Source organism: Neoarius graeffei, chromosome 18 (genome assembly GCF_027579695.1).
Source record: "Neoarius graeffei isolate fNeoGra1 chromosome 18, fNeoGra1.pri, whole genome shotgun sequence".
NCBI lineage: Eukaryota > Metazoa > Chordata > Actinopteri > Siluriformes > Ariidae > Neoarius > Neoarius graeffei.
The window spans coordinates 50,927,398-50,947,648 of record NC_083586.1 but is presented as its reverse complement, the minus strand read 5'-3'; positions in this window follow the sequence as shown (position 1 = coordinate 50,947,648).

The window sequence follows — 20,251 nt, the reverse complement described above, 5'->3', positions numbered from 1 at the left end:
AACACGATTATTTTCATATGTTTAATAACCAAACTACTACAACCAAACCATGCTTCTACCAGTTTTCTTAGCTGGACTTTGCATTTTAACAGCAGTCAGATAAAGTCTTGTCAGAGCGACAAAATGATGGTCACCCCCAAGGTGCTAACATCACTGGTTCCTGGTTGCCACAGCATATAGGCAGCCAAGAACTGGGTTCATGGCAGAAATACAAAAAAGGCCAGATCATGCACTGTCTCTAGAGCAGACACTGGTACCTTGTTGATGGAAAACAGGTACCAGAGACCCTTGACTGCTTACCTCTATGCTTCAACTGTATCCTGTCTTAGTTGGATTGGGTAAAACTGAATGAACAAATAAGTAATTATGAGATGATTTAGCTTCATCCACTATCATTAGTAAGATGTAGCTTGCAGAATTTCCGCTCATGGAACAGCTGGGTGCTGTGTTTTAGAGGTGGAAAAAAACTTTTTTTTTAATATATTTTTTTATCCAGCTTGTAACACATGCAGCTGAGGCTAGAGATTCCCTGGCTCACACTCCTAGTATTTCTTGTTCTTTCCACTGGAAATGTGGCTTCAAGAATAGAAGTAGCCCTAGTGTGCTTGTTTTCTGGAGGCTTCCCAACATGTGTATTCATATGTAATTACACCCTGCCATGTCATGAGCTGTGAAACAGGGAGTGTGGAATAAAAAAAAGAAAGCATAAGCTGCTGTGGGTAGACGGCTATCCTGCACTCTAAAGCTTGTCCGAGAACTACTTTGTTGCACAAATGGGACCAAGCCGAGCCCAGCTGAGTTGCACAGGTCCTTTTGTTAAGAGAAAGGTTAATGTCTGCCAGTGTGCCAAGCATTTCAGGGTTTACTTGAGGATAGAAAACACTGGAAATGTCAGATGTGGAACAAAAAGTCTTTGTGAATAGGGACCATATTTGAACCATACTCGGTACCATTGGGGTAAACAGCATTGAAATGGCAAAGGAGTTCTACAATATAATGGACTGGAATTTGATACTAGAGGTGTGTATTGGGACTTAGATCTCATGTGATGCAACCAAAAAAAAAAGCCTCAATGAGGCTGTAGCTCATACCAGCCACTACTGCTGTGTACAAGTTTGAAATCCGATCAATCCTGTGGGATGAGTAGCGATTTTTGTGAAATTGTATATGTAGTCACATCTATGGCAGGTGGCACCACCTGGTAAACAATATGTCTTTAGAGTCTTATGGGTGAGTTTCAGTGAAAACATCCCAGCAGTTTATGAAGAGTCTTATTTAATGTGACGAGTCACCCAAAATTTACAAATGCCCATAAAATCATAAATATAACAGGTGGCGCCACCGTCTTGACAACTTTTATGCACACCCTCCTGGGGAACACTGTATGTGAGTTTGATCAAAATCCAATCAATCCTGTAGGAGGAGTAGGGATTTTTGTAAACGGTGGACGGACAACACGTAATTGCATGAGCTAATCTGGCCTGGCCTGCAGCCGGATGAGCTAAAAACAGTTACAGGAACAGGCTTCTGTTATTGTGCAGGAGGTCAGATATGAACTTTGTTAATTAACTTAGGAACATATCAGACATGGCAGATTGCTCGATTACACACAGTGGTCGAGTTGTAAAATCAAACCAGGGGGGATGGTGAAATTTTTAGTCGCGTGTCGACCCATTGGTCAGTCTGTCGGTGGGAAACTGGTTTGCTTTTAGGAGGGTTTGCACACAACGTAGGTCTGTGGACCTTGTTCATTTACCAGACATACAGTATTTTGTGCTGATAACGTGTGTAGTACACACTGTGTACCCTTTTTATTGTTGTAAAAAACATAATACACTGGTATTTTACTGTAAAACATGCACAGTGTGGATGTCATGTGTCATATTTAGTCAGTCTCCTGGCTGACATACCTACCACATTCTCTATATTGGGGTGAAATGCAAATGACAAATTTGAAGTGTAACTTCATAGTCATGGTAGGCTCCTTTTAAATCGTTTGGTAAATAATTTATTAAAACCTCAGCAGGCAATGTAAATGAACAACTGAATCTTTTCATATCAAGTCAATAGAATTTTTATTCAAAGCTGAACATTGGGAACATTGAGTTAAATACAGAGGTACAGCGGTGCTTGAAAGTTTGTGAACCCTTTAGAATTTTCTATATTTCTGCATAAATATGACCTAAAACATCATCAGATTTTCACACGAGTCCTAAAAGTAGATAAAGAGAACCCAGTTAAACAAATGAGACGAAAATATTATACTTGGTCATTTATTTATTGAGGAAAATGATCCAATATTACATATCTGTGAGTGGCAAAAGTATGTGAACCTTTGCTTTCAGTATCTGGTGTGACCCCCTTGTGCAGCAATAATTGCAACTAAACATTTCCAGTAACTGTTGATCAGTCCTGCACACCGGCTTGGAGGAATTTTAGCCCATTCCTCCGTACAGAACAGCTTCAACTCTGGGATGTTGGTGGGTTTCCTCACATGAACTGCTCGCTTCAGGTCCTTCCACAACATTTCGATTGGATTAAGGTCAGGACTTTGACTTGGCTATTGCAAAACATTAAGTTTATTCTTAAACCATTCTTTGGTAGAACAACTTGTGTGCTTAGGGTCGTTGTCTTGCTGCATGACCCACCTTCTCTTGAGATTCAGTTCATGGACAGATGTCCTGACATTTTCCTTTAGAATTCGCTGGTATAATTCAGAATTCATTGTTCCATCAATGATGGCAAGCTGTCCTGGCCCAGATGCAGCAAAACAGGCCCAAACCACGATACTACCACCACCATGTTTCACAGATGGGATAAGGTTCTTATGCTGGAATGCAGTGTTTTCCTTTCTCCAAACATAACACTTCTCATTTAAACCAAAAAGTTCTATTTTGGTCTCATCTGTCCACAAAACATTTTTCCAATAGCCTTCTGGCTTGTCCACGTGATCTTTAGCAAACTGCAGATGAGCAGCAATGTTCTTTTTGGAGAGCAGTGGTTTTTTCTTTGTAACCTTGCCATGCACACCATTATTGTTCAGTGTTCTCCTGATGGTGGACTCATGAACATTAACATTAACTAATGTGAGAGAGGCCTTCAGTTGCCTAGAAGTTACCCTGGGGTCCTTTGTGACCTCGCCAACTATTGAGGTATTTCACCTGACGTCACAGGGTCACGTGACGCCCCGGTGTCCGCCATTTTGAAGGTCAAGCTAGCTAATATCAACAACATAGTAGCTAGTATGTTACTGTAGCAATGTTTACGTTCAGTCATTTGGATGACTGTTAAAACCTTTCAGTCTCAAGTTTTTCCTTTACTGTATTTACTAGTTTACTGTAATTATGATCTGGCAGCTATTTACACCGGATCCAGTGTAAATAGCTGCTGGAGTGCGCTCCGACTTGCTCCCCCTCAAATTAAGCAGCGCGCTCCGGCTTGCTCCCGGAGTGCTCCGGCCGAGGTTCCGGAGCGCGCTCCGGCTTGCTGCCCCTCAAATTAAGCAGCGCGCTCCGGCTTGCTCCCGGAGTGCTCCGGCCGAGGTTCCGGAGCGCGCTCCGGCTTGCTCCCCCTCAAATTAAGCAGCGCGCTCCGGCTTGCTCCCGGAGTGCTCCGGCCGAGGTTCCGGAGCGCGCTCCGGCTTGCTCCCCCTCAAATTAAGCAGCGCGCTCCGGCTTGCTCCCGGAGTGCTCCGGCCGAGGTTCCGGAGCGCGCTCCGGCTTGCTCCCCCTCAAATTAAGCAGCGCGCTCCGGCTTGCTCCCGGAGTGCTCCGGCCGAGGTTCCGGAGCGCGCTCCGGCTTGCTCCCCCTCAAATTAAGCAGCGCGCTCCGGCTTGCTCCCGGAGTGCTCCGGCCGAGGTTCCGGAGCGCGCTCCGGCTTGCTCCCCCTCAAATTAAGCAGCGCGCTCCGGCTTGCTCCCGGAGTGCTCCGGCCGAGGTTCTGGAGCGCGCTCCGGCTTGCTCCCCCTCAAATTAAGCAGCGCGCTCCGGCTTGCTCCCGGAGTGCGCTGCTTAATTTGAGGGGGAGCAAGCCGGAGCGCGCTCCGGCAGCTATTTACACTGGATCCGGTGTAAATAGCTGCTGGATCATAATTACAGTAAACTAGTAAATACAGTAAAGGAAAAACTTGAGACTGAAAGGTTTTAACAGTCATCCAAATGACTGAACGTAAACATTGCTACAGTAACATACTAGCTACTATGTTGTTGATATTAGCTAGCGCTAACAGCTAGCTGCTAGTACACTGCTACAACACAGACACCGACCCTAATAATACAGTTCTTGGTCATTGCCTGGTAACAGCAAATTTATAACGGGCCATGTCTCAACAGACTAAGAAGTTATTTCAATGACATTTAATAACATTTTGTTTATCCTGAGGACCGAAAGTAAATGAAAATATGAACAAACCTTAGCTGTAATAAGATGGCGACCACCGGCTCCAGGGACGACCCACTGATGTAGGCATGTTACCCAGCCTGACACAAAATATTTGTAGGCATCCAAACTCTTATACGCTTTCAGATCAATACCTGTGTATGGCGATGGGTTTTTAACGACATAGGTATACAGATCATGTGGGCCGAAGTCAGGTAAAGACGAGGGCTTCGTGTACTTCCATACGTCAGTGAACAATCCTGGTGAAAGCAGGTAAACGTCGTTCTCTAAGCCTGCTAACCTCAATTTTTGCAAATACCTCTCCCTCTGCTCGCCCTGTAAATGCCCTACGTCGCTGGATAGTGAAGGTGTTTTCTGCATCTTGCTCCTTTTTCTTTTATGTTTTTCGTTTGTCGCCTTCCTCGCATTCAAACTGATTCGAGCCGTGACGTCCAAAATGGCAGCCTAACGATGCATCACATGACTTGGTCACGTGGGTGAAAAGCCTCAATTACACGCCTTGCTCTTGGAGTGATCTTTCTTGGTCAACCACTCCTGGGGAGGGTAACAATGGTCTTGAATTTCCTCCATTTGTACCCAATCTGTCTGACTGTGGATTGGTGGAGTCCAAACTCTTTAGAGATGGTTTTGTAACCTTTTCCAGCCTGATGAGCATCAACAATGCTTTTTCTGAGGTCCTCAGAAATCTCCTTCATTCTTGCCATGATACACTTCCACAAACATGTGTTGTGAAGATCAGACTTTGATAGATCCCTGTTCTTTAAATAAAACAGGGTGCCCACTCACACCTGATCATCATCCCATTGATTGAAAACACCTGACTCTAATTTCACCTTCAAATTAACTGCTAATCCTAGAGGTTCACATACTTTTGCCACTTAGATATGTAATATTGGATCATTTTCCTCAATAAATAAATGACCAAGTATCATATTTTTGTCTCATTTGTTTAACTGGGTTCTCTTTATCTACTTTTAGGACTTGTGTGAAAATCTGATGATGTTTGAGGTCATATTTATGCAGAATTATCAAAAATTCTAAAGGGTTCACAAACTTTCAAGCACCACTGTAGGTAGGTAACCAATAAGCTAAAACAAGCAACAGTAAATTGTAAATCAGACTAAACTTCCTAAAAGATGTTTGAGGCATTATGCATTTTTTTGTTTTTTCCTTTTTGTTATTATTGTGTTTATTCTTATGAGTAATGCAAATTATACATGTCCATACCAGTTATTATTTTAATGGAAAGAAAAGAAAAGTACTTATGTTATTTCTGATTTATTTATTATCTGAACGAGGATTTGAGCTTTGAAAAATGACCGGATTCTTTCTGTAACGTTGATTCCCGCTGTTATCTAGGTCATGTGACACCTTAACGTTGACGGTTACCAAGGAGCTGCCTTGGATACTTTGATACTTTGCTTCAATACATACCGGCACGGTGGTGTAGTGGTTAGCGCTGTCGCCTCACAGCAAGAAGGTCCTGGGTTCGAGCCCCGGGGCCGGCGAGGGCCTTTCTGTGTGGAGTTTGCATGTTCTCCCCGTGTCCGCGTGGGTTTCCTCCGGGTGCTCCGGTTTCCCCCACAGTCCAAAGACATGCAGGTTAGGTTAACTGGTGACTCTAAATTGACCGTAGGTGTAAATGTGAGTGTGAATGGTTGTCTGTGTCTATGTGTCAGCTCTGTGATGACCTGGCGACTTGTCCAGGGTGTACCCCGCCTTTCGCCCGTAGTCAGCTGGGATAGGCTCCAGCTTGCCTGCGACCCTGTAGAAGGATAAAGCGGCTAGAGATAATGAGATGAGACATACCAGCACTTTGATACATACTAGATACAAGCTAGCAAAATGAGTTAAAAGCAGGCATCTTTGGAAAGTTTCTTTGGAAAGGGGAAAAGGCCCATTGAGGAGACAGAAGAAGAGCCTATGACAAAGAAAAAGAAAGCTGCATTTTAGCAGACACTTTGTCGAGTCCTACACCAATCCTGCTCTGCCTTACATGTTGTGACCGGCTCTCTAATGAGGCAATGAAGCCTTCAAAACTGCTAGTGTCGTTTATTTTAGCCTTCCTGTCTTGAATAACACTTTTTGTTGCCTGAAGAATAACAAACGAACATCCAGGCTGATTAAATTAATGGCCTTATACAAGAAATCAAAGCTAACATGAACCTGAATAAGCTATCGATAGCTGGCTAGACTCCAAACTAACATTCATTATGATAGCTGTGTTGTTATCCGCTGCCCACAAATTAGGCTACATATTGGTAACTTTACAGCATGATAGTGGGCTCACAGAAAGTGTGACTGATATTCGTAACTCTTGACTTGCCTCCTGAAATGTTTTTTCTTGCGATCTTAAATCTGAACTTGTTTAGGTCTTCCTGTCCACTCCGCTTGGCCATGATGCTACAATCCGCTGCTGTCACTGACGCCGAATGAAATAAAAAATAACAGAACCCCAACTGAATGTCACCTCCTCAAACGCTTTGCTTGCGCGTGCCCTCTCTCGCGGTAGCTTAGTGTATGCTCAGTTTCAGCAAAGCTACGTGGAATGGCATTTCTAATTCCAATGTTAAATAGAAGTAATGTCCATATTTATTGATAAAATTGCTCAAGGGAAGAGAGGGGGGATGCCCGTTTTAGAGGGGGGATGATTTTGACCATTTTTTATTCCAGGGGGGATCCCCCCATCCCCCCTCAACTCGAGTACAGATTACACACATTCGTATGTTCATCCATTCTTCAGTAAAATCACTTCAGTATAAATTACTACTGCAATTGGTTTATATTTTAGAAAACTAGTCCAACTAAGCCCTGTGATGACCTGGCAACTTGTCCAGGGTGTACCCCGCCTTTCGCCCATAGTCAGCTGGGATAGGCTCCAGCTTGCCTGCGACCCTGTAGAACAGGATAAAGCGGCTAGAGATAATGAGATGGGATGAGAGTCCAACTAAGCCCTGTGATGACCTGGCAACTTGTCCAGGGTGTACCCCACCTTTCGCCCATAGTCAGCTGGGATAGGCTCCAGCTTGCCTGCGACCCTGTAGAACAGGATAAAGCGGCTAGAGATAATGAGATGGGATGAGAGTCCAACTAAGCCCTGTGATGACCTGGCAACTTGTCCAGGGTGTACCCCACCTCTTGCCCATAGTCAGCTGGGATAGGCTCCAGCTTGCCTGTGACCCTACACAGGATAACTGGCTACAGATAATGGATGGATGGTCAAACTAAGTTAGTTAGAAAACACTGCAGGCAAATATATCCAAAAATAACCAGATGGATGGCTGGGATTGATCATAATTCCTTCAAGAGTGGGTTAGTCTCTATTTGAAGCAATGGTTAGGTGACTGAGGGCAGGGAGTGTATCTCTGCAGCACATACAGTTAGGTCCATATATATTTGGACACTGACACAAATTTTGTTTTTTTACCTGTTTACTGAAACATATTCAAGTTATAGTTATATAATGGACATGGGCATAAAGTCCAGACTTTCAGCTTTCATTTGAGGGTATCCACATTAAAACTGGATGAAGGGTTTAGGAGTTTCAGCTCCTTAACATGTGCCACCCTGTTTTTAAAGGGACCAAAAGTAATTGGACAATTGACTCAAAGGCCATTTCATGGGCAGGTGTGGGCAATTCCTTCGTTATGTCATTCTCAATTAAGCAGATAAAAGGCCTGGAGTTGATTTGAGGTGTGGTGCTTGCATTTGGAAGATTTTGCTGTGAAGAAAACATGCGGTCAAAGGAGCTCTCCATGCAGGTGAAACAAGCCATCCTTAAGCTGCAAAAACAGAAAAAAAACCCATCCGAGAAATTGCTACAATATTAGGAGTGGCAAAATCTACAGTTTGGTACAGCCTGAGAAAGAAAGAAAGCACTGGTGAACTCATCAATGCAAAAAGACCTGGATGCCCACAGAAGACAACAGTGGTGGATGATCGCAGAATAATTTCCATGGTGAAGAGAAACCCCTTCACAACAGCCAACCAAGTGAACAACACTCTCCAGGAAGTAGGCGTATCAATATCCAAATCTACCATAAAGAGAAGACTGCATGAAAGTAAATACAGAGGGTTCACTGCACGGTGCAAGCCACTCATAAGCCTCAAGAATAAAAAGGCGAGATTGGACTTTGCTAAAAAAACATCTAAAAAAGCCAGCACGTTTCTGGAAGAACATTCTTTGGACAGATGAAACCAAGCTCAACCTCTACCAGAATGATGGAAGGAAAAAAGTATGGCGAAGGCATGGTACAGCTCATGATACAAAGCATACCACATCATCTGTAAAACATGGTGGAGGCAGTGTGATGGCTTGGGCATGCATGGCTGCCAGTGGCACTGGGTTACTAGTGTTTATTGATGATATGACACAGGACAGAAGCAGCCAGATGAATTCTGGGGTATTCAGAGACATACTGTGTGCTCAAATCACTGTGAGATTACATTAATTTCTGTGTTGAAAACACTGTGCCAGTCAGGAAGGTATGGTGTTTTCCCAACAATAAACCCTGGGTGACCTCTGAACTAAAAGCCCTATTAAATGAGAAGAAGAGGGTTTTTAAATATGGCAACAAGGAGGAGATGAGAAGAGTGCAGAGGGAGCTGAAGAGGGCGATAAGGAGAGGCAAGGACAGCTATAGGAGGAAGCTGGAGGAGCACCTCAAGGGGAGCACTCACACTGCAGAGGTATGGAGAGGCCTGAAAACCATCTCTGGCCACACAAAGGACAGTGGGAGGGGCCCTGTATCTGGGGGCCAAGACTGGGCAAATGAGTTGAATCTCCTTCAACAGATTTTGACTGTGCCACCCCACCCTCCCCCACTCACCATAGTCCTGACCGGTCTGTGATATCACTCCCCCCCTCCCCCCCCATAATACCTCTGACACCAACAGTTCCCTTCTCACACCACATCACCCCCCTCCGATCCCTGCCAGACCAATCCACACACTCCACCCCTAACCTCACTCTACAGGACTCACACCTCGGCTACACCCCTTGCCTCTCCATAACAACTGATCAGGTGTTGAAGGAGCTGAGGAGGATCAAGACAAGGAAAGCTGCTGGCCCTGATGGTATCAACTCCAGACTGCTTAAGGACTGTGCAGATCAGCTCTGTGGGATTCTTCTGTACATTTTCAACCTGAGCCTCAGTCTGGAGAAAGTTCCACTTCTGTGGAAAACATCATGTGTGGTTCCAGTTCCCAAGACTGCGCACCCCAGGGAGCCCAACCACTTTCGGCCAGTAGCTTTAATGTCTCACCTAATGAAGATCATGGAGAGGATTGTTCTCTCCCACCTCCGACACCTGGTGAACAGCGAGATGGACCCCCTGCAGTTTGCATATCGACCGGGCATTGGTGTGGATGAGGCTGTCATTTACCTGCTACACCGGTCACTTTTGCACCTGGAGGGCACTGGGAGCACTGTGAGAATCATGTTCTTTGACTTCTCCAGTGCTTTCAACACAATCCAACCATCACTGCTCAGGGGGGAGCTGGTGTCGACTGCCACCTGGCTGCATGGATCATTGACTACCTCATTAACAGACCGCAGTATGTGAGGCTCCGCGACTGTGTGTCTGATGTGGTAGTCTGCAGCACAGGGGCTCCACAGGGTACAGTGCTCTCTCCTTTCCTCTTTACACTTTACACATCTGACTTCAGCTACAACACGGACAGCTGCCACCTCCAGAAGTTCTCAGTTGATGCAGCCATCGTTGGACATGTGTCAGAGGGGGACTATCTGGAGTACAGAGAGGTCATCACCAAATTTGTCGCCTGGTGCGAAATGAACCACCTGCGCATCAACGCCAGCAAGACAAAGGAGGTGGTGATCGATTTCAGAAGGACGGTTCCTCAAATTGGACCAGTGAACATCCAGGGTTTGGACATTGAGATCGTGGAGGAGTACAAATACCTGGGTGTTCACCTCAACAACAAACTGGACTGGACTAACAACACAGATGTCCTGTACAAGAAGGGCCAAAGTCGTCTCCACCTCTTGAGAAGACTGAGGTCTTTTGGTGTGTGCAGGACACTGCTTAGGACTTTTTATGACTCTGTGGTAGCATCAGCGATTTTCTATGCTGTGGTCTGCTGGGGACTGTGGAAGTTCAGAGAAGGACAGGAAGAAACTTAATAAACTGGTCAGAAGGGCTGGCTCAGTCTTGGACTGTCCTCTGGACTCCATTGAGGTGGTGGGTGAGAGGAGGATGTTAGCCAAGCTGACCTCAATCATGGATAACCCCTCTCACCCCCTACATGAGGCTGTGGGGGCTTTAAGCAGCTCTTTTAGTAGTAGACTGCTACACCCATGGTGTAAGAAGGAGAGGTACCACAGGTCATTCATACCTACTGCTGTCAGACTGTATAACACCCACAACTTGTAACATAGCACCAATAACCTGTTTGTCGTTTAATTTGCACGACTTCACCACTACTACCTCTGCCATCTCTCATTGATGCAATTATTATGTGCAATAATATAGGCCCTAAACTATTTTTATGCATACTTATATTTATATAAATATTATTTATGTATATATGTGTGTATATATACAGAGTCTACCTGTAATGTGCGATTTTTCTGAGCCTCTCAGTAAGGCAATTTTTCTATACTTTTTCACGGTAGATAATGCAAATAGCCCTCTGTATTTAATCCTTCGTTTGTCTAATTTTTATTTCAGTTTTATTTGTTGTCTGTTTGACATTTTCTTGCTACTGTAACACGTGAATTTCCCCGCTGTGGGATGAATAAAGTGAATCTAATCTAATCTAATCTAATATAATATAATATAATATAATCTAAATCCAGCCAAATGCAGCCAAACTGATTGGTCGGCATTTCATAATACAGATAGACAATGACCCAAAACATAAAGCCAAAGCAACCCAGGAGTTTATTAAAGCAAAGAAGTAGAATATTCTTGAATAGCCAAGTCAGTCACCTGATCTCAACCCAATTGAGCATGCATTTGACTTGTTAAAGACTAAACTTCAGACAGAAAGGCCCACAAACAAACAGCAACTGAAAACTGCTGCAGTAAAGGCCTGGCAGAGCATTAAAAAGGAGGAAACACAGCGTCTGGTGATGTCCATGAGTTCAAGACTTCAGGCAGTCATTGTCAACAAAGGGTTTTCAACCAAGTATTAGAAATGAACATTTTATTTACAATTATTTAATTTGTCCAATTACTTTTGAGCCCCTGAAATGAAGGGATTGTGCTTAAAAAATGCTTTAGTTCCTCACATTTTTATGCAATCATTTTGTTCAACCTACTGAATTAAAGCTGAAAGTCTGAACTTCAACTGCATCTGAATTGTTTTGTTCAAAATTCATTGTGGTAATGTACAGAACCAAAATTAGAAAAATGTTGTCTCTGTCCAAATATTTATGGACCTAACTGTATGCTGTGGCTTGACATGGTCCAGCTGATGAATGTGATTCAGTGTGGTGCCAATCAGAGAAAACACATGATTATGGCTATTGATAAAAAGCTGGGATTTATTAGCTGAGAAGCCATGGCCTAATTGTTAGAGAAGCAGGTTTGGGACCAAAAGGTTGCTGGTTTGATTCCCTGGACCAGCAGGAATGGCTGAAGTGCCCATGAGCAAGGCAATTACTCCCCAGGCTGCTCTGGGTATGTTGTACGTTACTCTGGATAAGTCTGTCTGCTCAATGCTGTTAAAGGTGGGGTATGAGATTTTGGAATAACGGTTCCCGCAAGCCATATTTTGAAAAGAAACACGCCCGCCCTCGCCATGCTCCCACCCCCCGCATCTCCACCCCGCCTCCCCCTTATAAAGCCTGAGAAAATCAGCCTTTATAATGGGTGTCTATTGCGTTACACACCAGTGGAGCAGAGTGTAGAGAGCTTGGAAAAATAGCTCAAACTTTCTCATTTAAACTGTGTTTTCAGCCCCAATTTTCACTCCACACACATAATTTTCTCAAAAGTAGTAGCCACACTTGTCCTGATTCACACAATGTGTCTACCTACACAATAGGACTTGCAGTTTTTGAATGAGAAGCCTGAAAGTGAAGAGAGGACAGCCGCGCAGCCCCATAGACTGCCATTATAAACTTGGCAGAAAAGTCACTCGTTTTTAACTCGCTCTAGTGACCTCATTTTTTTCACTACCGACAAAAAAATTACATCAGTGTGTTCAGGAGATCCTTGTGGCACTCACTGTGAAATAATTTTGTGAATATCTCCTTCCGTTTTCGTGTAAATCCCCGTTGTTTGGAGGGAGCGCACTGAGAAAATCCTGCGCTCTGTGTGACACTCTGCTCACTCTCTCACACACACAGAAGGGACGGGCTGCTCGCGGGCTTCAGTCTGATTGACGTGTCAGTATCCAATCATTTTGAGGTGGTACCTCGATATGATTGGATGGCGTTTTTCCTTTATTTTACACTGTAGACTGGATTAAAATATTTCGTTTTTGGGTCATACCTTCTATTCTATTGCTTGCAACATGGGTGTGAGGAGCTTTTCAAGCAATATGGTAAAAAATACTCCTGAAAAAAATCTCATACCCCACCTTTAATGTAATATTACTTTCAAACTCACCAGCATGGCAATAATAATTTTTAAAGGTCCCATGGCATGAAATTTTCACTTTCTGAGGTTTTTTAACGTTAAAATGAGTTCCTCTGACCTTCTTAAGTCACCCCAGTGGCTAGAAATGTCATAATGTGTAAACCAAACTATGCCCACCCTTTGTCAACATTTGAGAATGGCGCATCAAAATGGCGTGTTGATAGGCTCTTCCCTTTACTACGTCAGCAAGGGAGATGATCCCCACGCCCCCCTTCTGGATTCCCACCCACTGTATGGATTGCCCGCCCAGCTCAAAAGTTGCCACCATAGATACGTCACTTCAATTTTGTAGTGAGGAGACCATAGAGGACACAACAACATGGCACCACCTAAGCAAGCGAAACATGGAAATTGCGCTGTATATGGATGTGACAGCACAGAAAGGAGCCTGTTTTTACTGCCGACGGGAGAGCCCCTGAAGACGCAGTGGCTTAATTTTATTTACTCCAATAATACGCCGTCGAGTCTACCTAAGACGGTGTATGTTTGTCGGAAGCATTTTCCTGATGAATGTTTCCACAACTTGGGACAGTACAGGGCCGGTTTTGCACATCAACTGTCACTGAAGCCTGGGTCCGTACCAAGCATCCCTGCCGCATCAGCCACAAACACCGAACAAGTGTATAACTGTTAAGTCGTTTTGCCATGTTTTAAAATCGGTGCGTTAGCCTTGCAATGGCTACATTAGCTGTGCAGCTAACCGCTTCCTGCAGTTAGCCAGGTACTCTGCGCTACAAAACCAAAAAGCATGCAGCATGCTCTGTTAAACTGAGTTTAGTCTGGAAATTGACTGTAACTTTATGAGCTTATGTTTGACTATTGCTCCGCAATGCATGTCTTCTGTTGGATAAGCGATATGTTGCTGTAGTTGCTGCTTCTATCCTCTTTGGTTATGGAGTGCGTGTTCAAGCCTAGGGTATTATACGTTCGTAAACTACCACTCCGAACACTCTCACTCTCTGTGTCAAGCCCCTCTCCCTCCCCCCATGGCCCGCCTCTACCCTTCCCTGCCTCCATGCTTCTCATTAGCAAAACGACGCACTGGGAAAAGGGCTGAAATGGGGCTTTCTCCCAGGAGGCTATATCTACGTGCTGAGGGTTCATTTCGAGAAAGGCTGCGGATATAACATCCGGAAACCTCCACGAGCCCGTTTAAAGCATCAACAAACCACTATGCCATGGGTCCTTTAAAAAGTGTCACATCATAACTGTGTGGCCAAATTGTGGACCTGTAACTTGGATTGCAACTTATCTTCTTACATATCACTACAATGGATTATCATCTTTGGTCCTAAATGCCTTGTTTCCTTTTTCTGGGAGTGGATTTCACATAGTCTTGAACTAATAAAGAAGAAAAAAATACAGCAACAAACACCTTTCGTACTGCAAGAGAAGTAGGGTGTTCAATCTTCAACCCACAACATTTACTCAGGTTAATCACTTTGATGCGCCTCTTCAAGTGGCAGCTAACATAAAGGGGTTCAATCAAACCTCCAGCACCACAATTGGCACTTAATTAATAAAGCAAAGTGTTTACAAAAACAGAGTCTAATTTAATTATATGCCACATCAAGCCATTTGGAGGAAAGTGAATCTTCGTCATTCTGCTGTGAATACGAACAACAAAACCTGTATCAATCTCATTAACCGTTGACTGGAAGTAGCAGTTTTCCCCCAACAGTTATCAAAAACTGCTTAATGAAGTTCAAGGCAGAGAGAAATTAAAGATGTCGATATGGGATGCATTTGTCTCTTCAAATGGAACTAGACCAGCTGGCTCAAGGCAGTGAGAAAAAGGATTGCTGGATAGTGGTGTTGGCATCAGCAACTCTACTCTTTAAATAAACTATCTACTCCATTGCCAGGTGCTCCCTAGCTCCAAATTGCCAAAACTATTACCACTTTTCCAAGCATACGGTCTTAATTGAGTAAGCCAACCTCACCAATATCTTACCTCAAGCTCCAGATAATTCTCAATAAGAAGGTTTGAGAGCTAAATTAAACTTCTCAGTCTGGGATTCAAACCAAGTCTCTGTCGTAAATGGACTGTGGTTCTCCATACATCCTAGAGAGAAATCAGGCCCATCCTGGGTGTTTCTTCCATACCCAAGAGATTTATAATCATATGAAGTATCCAGTAAGAGTGAATAAAGTCTAAAGCCTAAGTAAAATATAAATCATCGAGCTTAATTCAAAATCATGACTCCATCTACATAGAGGTCATGATTGTCCAACCTGTAGGTGCACATCAAAGTGTTTGTATGATACAATACTAATTTTACACCAACACTATAGCAGCTAGTCATTCCCTAATCAGTTGCTGTTTTTTTTTAATCTCTTGAAATTAATAAGACATTAAAACACAGCATGTCATGTTCCAGAAAAAGCACTGTGGCAGTTCCTGATGTGGGTGGAGCACAGAAGCATGGCAGGCAAGTTGATGGTCATACACAAACACTTTATTTCCCTTTACTATTAGCTTTTCAGCTTGCATTCACTCACTCACTCAACACACACGTTGTGGTTGGGAGGGAGCCCCTCTTCTCTCTCCTTCCTTTTATGGTCCCTGTGACAAAACACACACATATTAATTGACAGCAGGTGGAATGACTTAGCCACTTGCCTTTCCCGACCCCACCCTCCATTCACAGACAGCTGCTTGGCCATGCCCCTGCTGCCACAAGCACAAAGTCTTATCATTTCCTCACTAACCCAGTGAGGCAGGGGGAGCACCTGAGTGGGCTCTTGCTTCTGGTGCTCCCTAGCCACAACACAGGGAGGCACTTCTGTTTGGGGCAGCAACCCACTCTGGGGACAGTGGAAGGTGGGGAATTTGACTGGGGTGGTATACTTGTCAAAGCGTAACACAGGTATCCTAAGGCAAGCTCGGGGAGGACAGAAGCCTCCTGTGGAACAGAAGGGCAAAAGCTCACTTGATCTTGATTTTCACTTGGAGTATAGACCATAAAAGTGGGGCCTCATGATCCTTCTGGCTTTTTGGGTTTTAAGCAGGTGGTGTCAGAAAACTTACCAAAGGGATAACTGGCTTGTGGTGGCCAAGCATTCAGAGCAACATCGCTTTTTGATCCTTCAATGTCGGCTCTTCCTAACATTGTGAAGCAGAATTCTCCAAGCATTGGATTGTTCACCCACTAACAGGGAACGTGAGCTGGGTTGAGACCGTTGTGAGACAGGTTAGTTTTACCCTACTGATGATATGTTGTTGCAATAGTAATCCTGCTCAGTATGAGAGGAACCGCAGGTTTAGACATTTGGTGCGTGTGCTTGGCTGAGGAGCCACTGGTGCGAAGCTACCATCTGTGGGGTTATGACTGAATGCCTCTAAATCTGAATCCCGCCTAGACGTAACGATACCGCAGCACTGCAGATTTTCAGTTGGTCTGGTGTAGCCGGGTAGGGGTTCCTCCCCCCCCAGCAAGCAGAGCCATCCATGAATGGGCCAGGGTTGTGACCAGCCAAGCACCACACCCTCAGCGATGTCGCACTGCAAGTTTGTTTTGAACCTGGTGCTAAATGATGCGTTAAACGACCCGACTCTAAAACGTCCTGAAGGCTTACCCATGGCAGAATATTACAAAGCACAGGGTCCTTCCAACCTCTTTATAGGAAACTTCATTATAGCAACAATTAAACACTTTGTCTTTGATAAATAACTCATTTTTGAAAACCATACAAATCCTGTGCAAGTTGTTACTTTATTGGATTAATACAAACTCAAGAAATTCAACATTTGTTATGGTGAACACTCCTCTAACACGATAGTGAAGTTCACTGATATAAGAAAATGATGAGCCCTACAAAGAGGAGGTTCAACACCTGGTCCGGTGGTGTTCGGACAGTAAACTGGTCCTGAACACAACTAAAACAAAGGAGGTCATTGTGGACTTCAGGAGAACCAGGAAAATGACACCTCTCCCCAACATAAATGGTGAAGAGGTGAACAGGGTCACCAAAATCAAATTCCTGGGACTTTCACATCACAAAGGATCTGACGTGGAGCCTTAACACCTCACACCTGGTGAAAAAGCTCAGCAGAGGCTTTTCTTCTTGAGAAAGCTTTAGAAAGCCAAACTCCCCTCCCAGCTCTTAGTGAACTTCTACAGGAGCACAATAGAGAGCATTCTCTGTTACTGGTTCACAGTTTGGTCCACCAGCTGAACTGCAGAGAACCGGAGAGATTTGGAACGGATAGTTAAGACTGCACAGAGGATTGTGGAAACAAAGCTACCAAATCTGGACAAAGTTTATACTAACCATTTATGTAAGAGGGCTAACAACATTATCAAGGACTCCGCACACCCAGGTCATAAATTGTTTGTTCTCCTCCCATCGGGCAAAAGATACAGGACCATCAGAACATGCACAAATAGATTGAGGAACAGCTTCTTCCTCAGAGCTGTAGCCTGCAGGTATTGCACAGATATTGCAAAATCAGTGCAATATCTGCTTACACTGCACTTTATTTTACTTACTTGATCACTTTACACATACCGTGGCGCTTGAAAGTTTGTGAACCCTTTAGAATTTTCTATATTTCTACATAAATATGACCTAAAACATCATCAGATTTCCACACAAGTCCTAAAAGTAGATAAAGAGAATCCAGTTAAACAAATAAGACAAAATATTATACTTGGTCATTTATTTATTGAGGAAAATGATCCAATATTAGATATCTGTGAGCGTGAGCATGTGAACCTTTGCTTTCAGTATCTGGTGTGACCCCCTTGTGCAGCAATAACTGCAACTAAACGTTTCTGGTAACTGTTGATCAGTCCTGCACACCAGCTTGGAGGAATTTTAGCCTATTCCTCTGTACAGAACAGCTTCAACTCTGGGATCTTGGTGGGTTTCCTCACATGAACTGCTCACTTCAGGTCCTTCCACAACATTTCGATTGGATTAAGGTCAGGACTTTGACTTGGACATTCCAAAACATTCACTTTATTCTTCTTTAACCATTCTTTGGTAGAACAACTTGTGTGCTTAGGGTCGTTGTCTTGCTGCATGACCCACCTTCTCTTGAGATTCAGTTCATGGACAGATGTCCTGACATTTTCCTTTAGAATTCACTGGTATAATTCAGAATTCATTGTTCCATCAATGATGGCAAGCTGTCCTGGCCCAGATGCACCAAAACAGGCCCAAACCATGATACTACCACCATCATGTTTCACAGATGGGATAAGGTTCTTATGCTGGAATGCAGTGTTTTCCTTTCTCCAAACATAATGCTTCTCATTTAAACCAATAAGTTCTATTTTGGTCTCATCCGTCCACAAAACATTTTTCCAATGGTCTTCTGGCTTGTCCACGTGATCTTTAGCAAACTGCAGATGAGCAGTAAGGTTCTTTTTGGAGAGCAGTGGCTTTCTCCTTGCAACCCTGCCATGCACACTATTGTTGTTCAGTGTTCTCCTGATGGTGGACTCATGAACATTAACATTAGCCAATGTGAGAGAGGCCTTCAGTTGCTTAGAAGTTACCCTGGGGTCCTTTGTGACCTCGCCGACGATTACATGCCTTACTCTTGGAGTGATCTTTGTTGGTTGACCACTCCTGGGGAGGGTAACAATTGTCTTGAATTTCCTTCATTTGTACACAATCTGTCTGACTGTGGATTGGTGGAGTCCAAACTCTTTAGAGATGGCTTTGTAACCTTTTCCAGCCTGATGAGCATCAACAACGCTTTTTCTGAGGTCCTCAGAAATCTCCTTTGTTTGTGTCACGATACACTTCCACAAACGTGTTGTGAAGATCAGATTTTGATAGATCCCTGTTCTTTAAGTAAAACAGGGTGCTCACTCACACCTGATTGTCATCCCATTGATTGAAAACACCTGACTCCAATTTCACCTTCAAATTAACTGCTAATCCTAGAGGTTCACATACTTTTGCCACTCACAAATATGTAATATTGGATCATTTTCCTCAATAAATAAATGATCAAGGATAATATTTTTGTCTCATTTGTTTAACTGGGTTCACTTTATCTACTTTTAGGACTTGTGTGAAAATCTGATTATGTTTTAGGTCACATTTATGCAGAAACACAGAAAATTCTAAAGGGGTCACAAACTTTCAAGCACCACTGTGCAATATCTGCCTACACTGCAATTCCCCCACTTACTTTATCTCATATTTTATTTATATTATTTGTATTGCTGCTGTTTTCTCTGAGCACTACCAAACTAAGTTTTGTTGTACAACTACAATGACAATAAAGTCTTATCTTTTGTTATACCACAACAAACAGGTAAAATCTCTTTCATACAAAGGACAAAGTCACCAGAAATGTCAAGTCACAAATTCAAGTCATCAATTTATTTGTATCACGCTTATAACAACACAATTAATTGTTGCAAAGCAGCTTGACAGAAAAATAAAGATTTTAAACTTATGAACTAATACATTAAGCCTGACGCAATGGTGGCAAGGAAAAACTCCCAGAGATGACATGAGGAAGAAACCTTGAGAGGAACCAGACTCAACCAGACCTTTTCCTGACCGATACCTGAATACTTGAGTTGCCCAAACACACTGTTGTTCTTTCTCCAGCACAGAGCGGAGATACAACAGGTGTGGACTGACTGAGGTGTGAATTCAGGGTACAACCCATAAAAGTGCCAGCAAAGATACAAAATAGACAAGAGAGGTATTTGTTTTGAAAAGGCACAGCAGCGACTGGATTTAATACCTCGAGTTTTCTTGTTGTGAACAGTTCCAGGTTTGAGCACACTGATGGAAAGCTTGCATCTTTTGCACCAGTGTGCACCTCACAGAAATCAATGAAGCTTCCAAAAGTCTTTCATAAATCATCCAAACTCAAAAGAAGAGCAAGATTTTCTCTCTTTCATCTGCTGAGATTGAAGCAGTGCAGTAGATCAGCAGAAGGCTGGAACACAACTTCCAACACTTGCCAGAGTGCCAAGGGGTTTTAATATTAGCATCTGAACTCAGGGTCCTCTATAAGGTCCAGCCATGGGATTATGGGATTAAATCCTAGCCATGGGATTAAGTGTGTGATATTTAGTGTTGCATTCCAAGGTTTCGAGGGTACTTTATCATTAGGTGAGACTGCGACACTCCAGGAGGTGGAGATTCTCACACATCATTTTTCCTCTTCTTCACTGTATCATCACATCGTCAGGATTTTGCAAAGCATAGGTGCAGAACTCAGGTTTTTTTTTAAATTATCTGATGTCCTAGAAATGGGATAGGAATT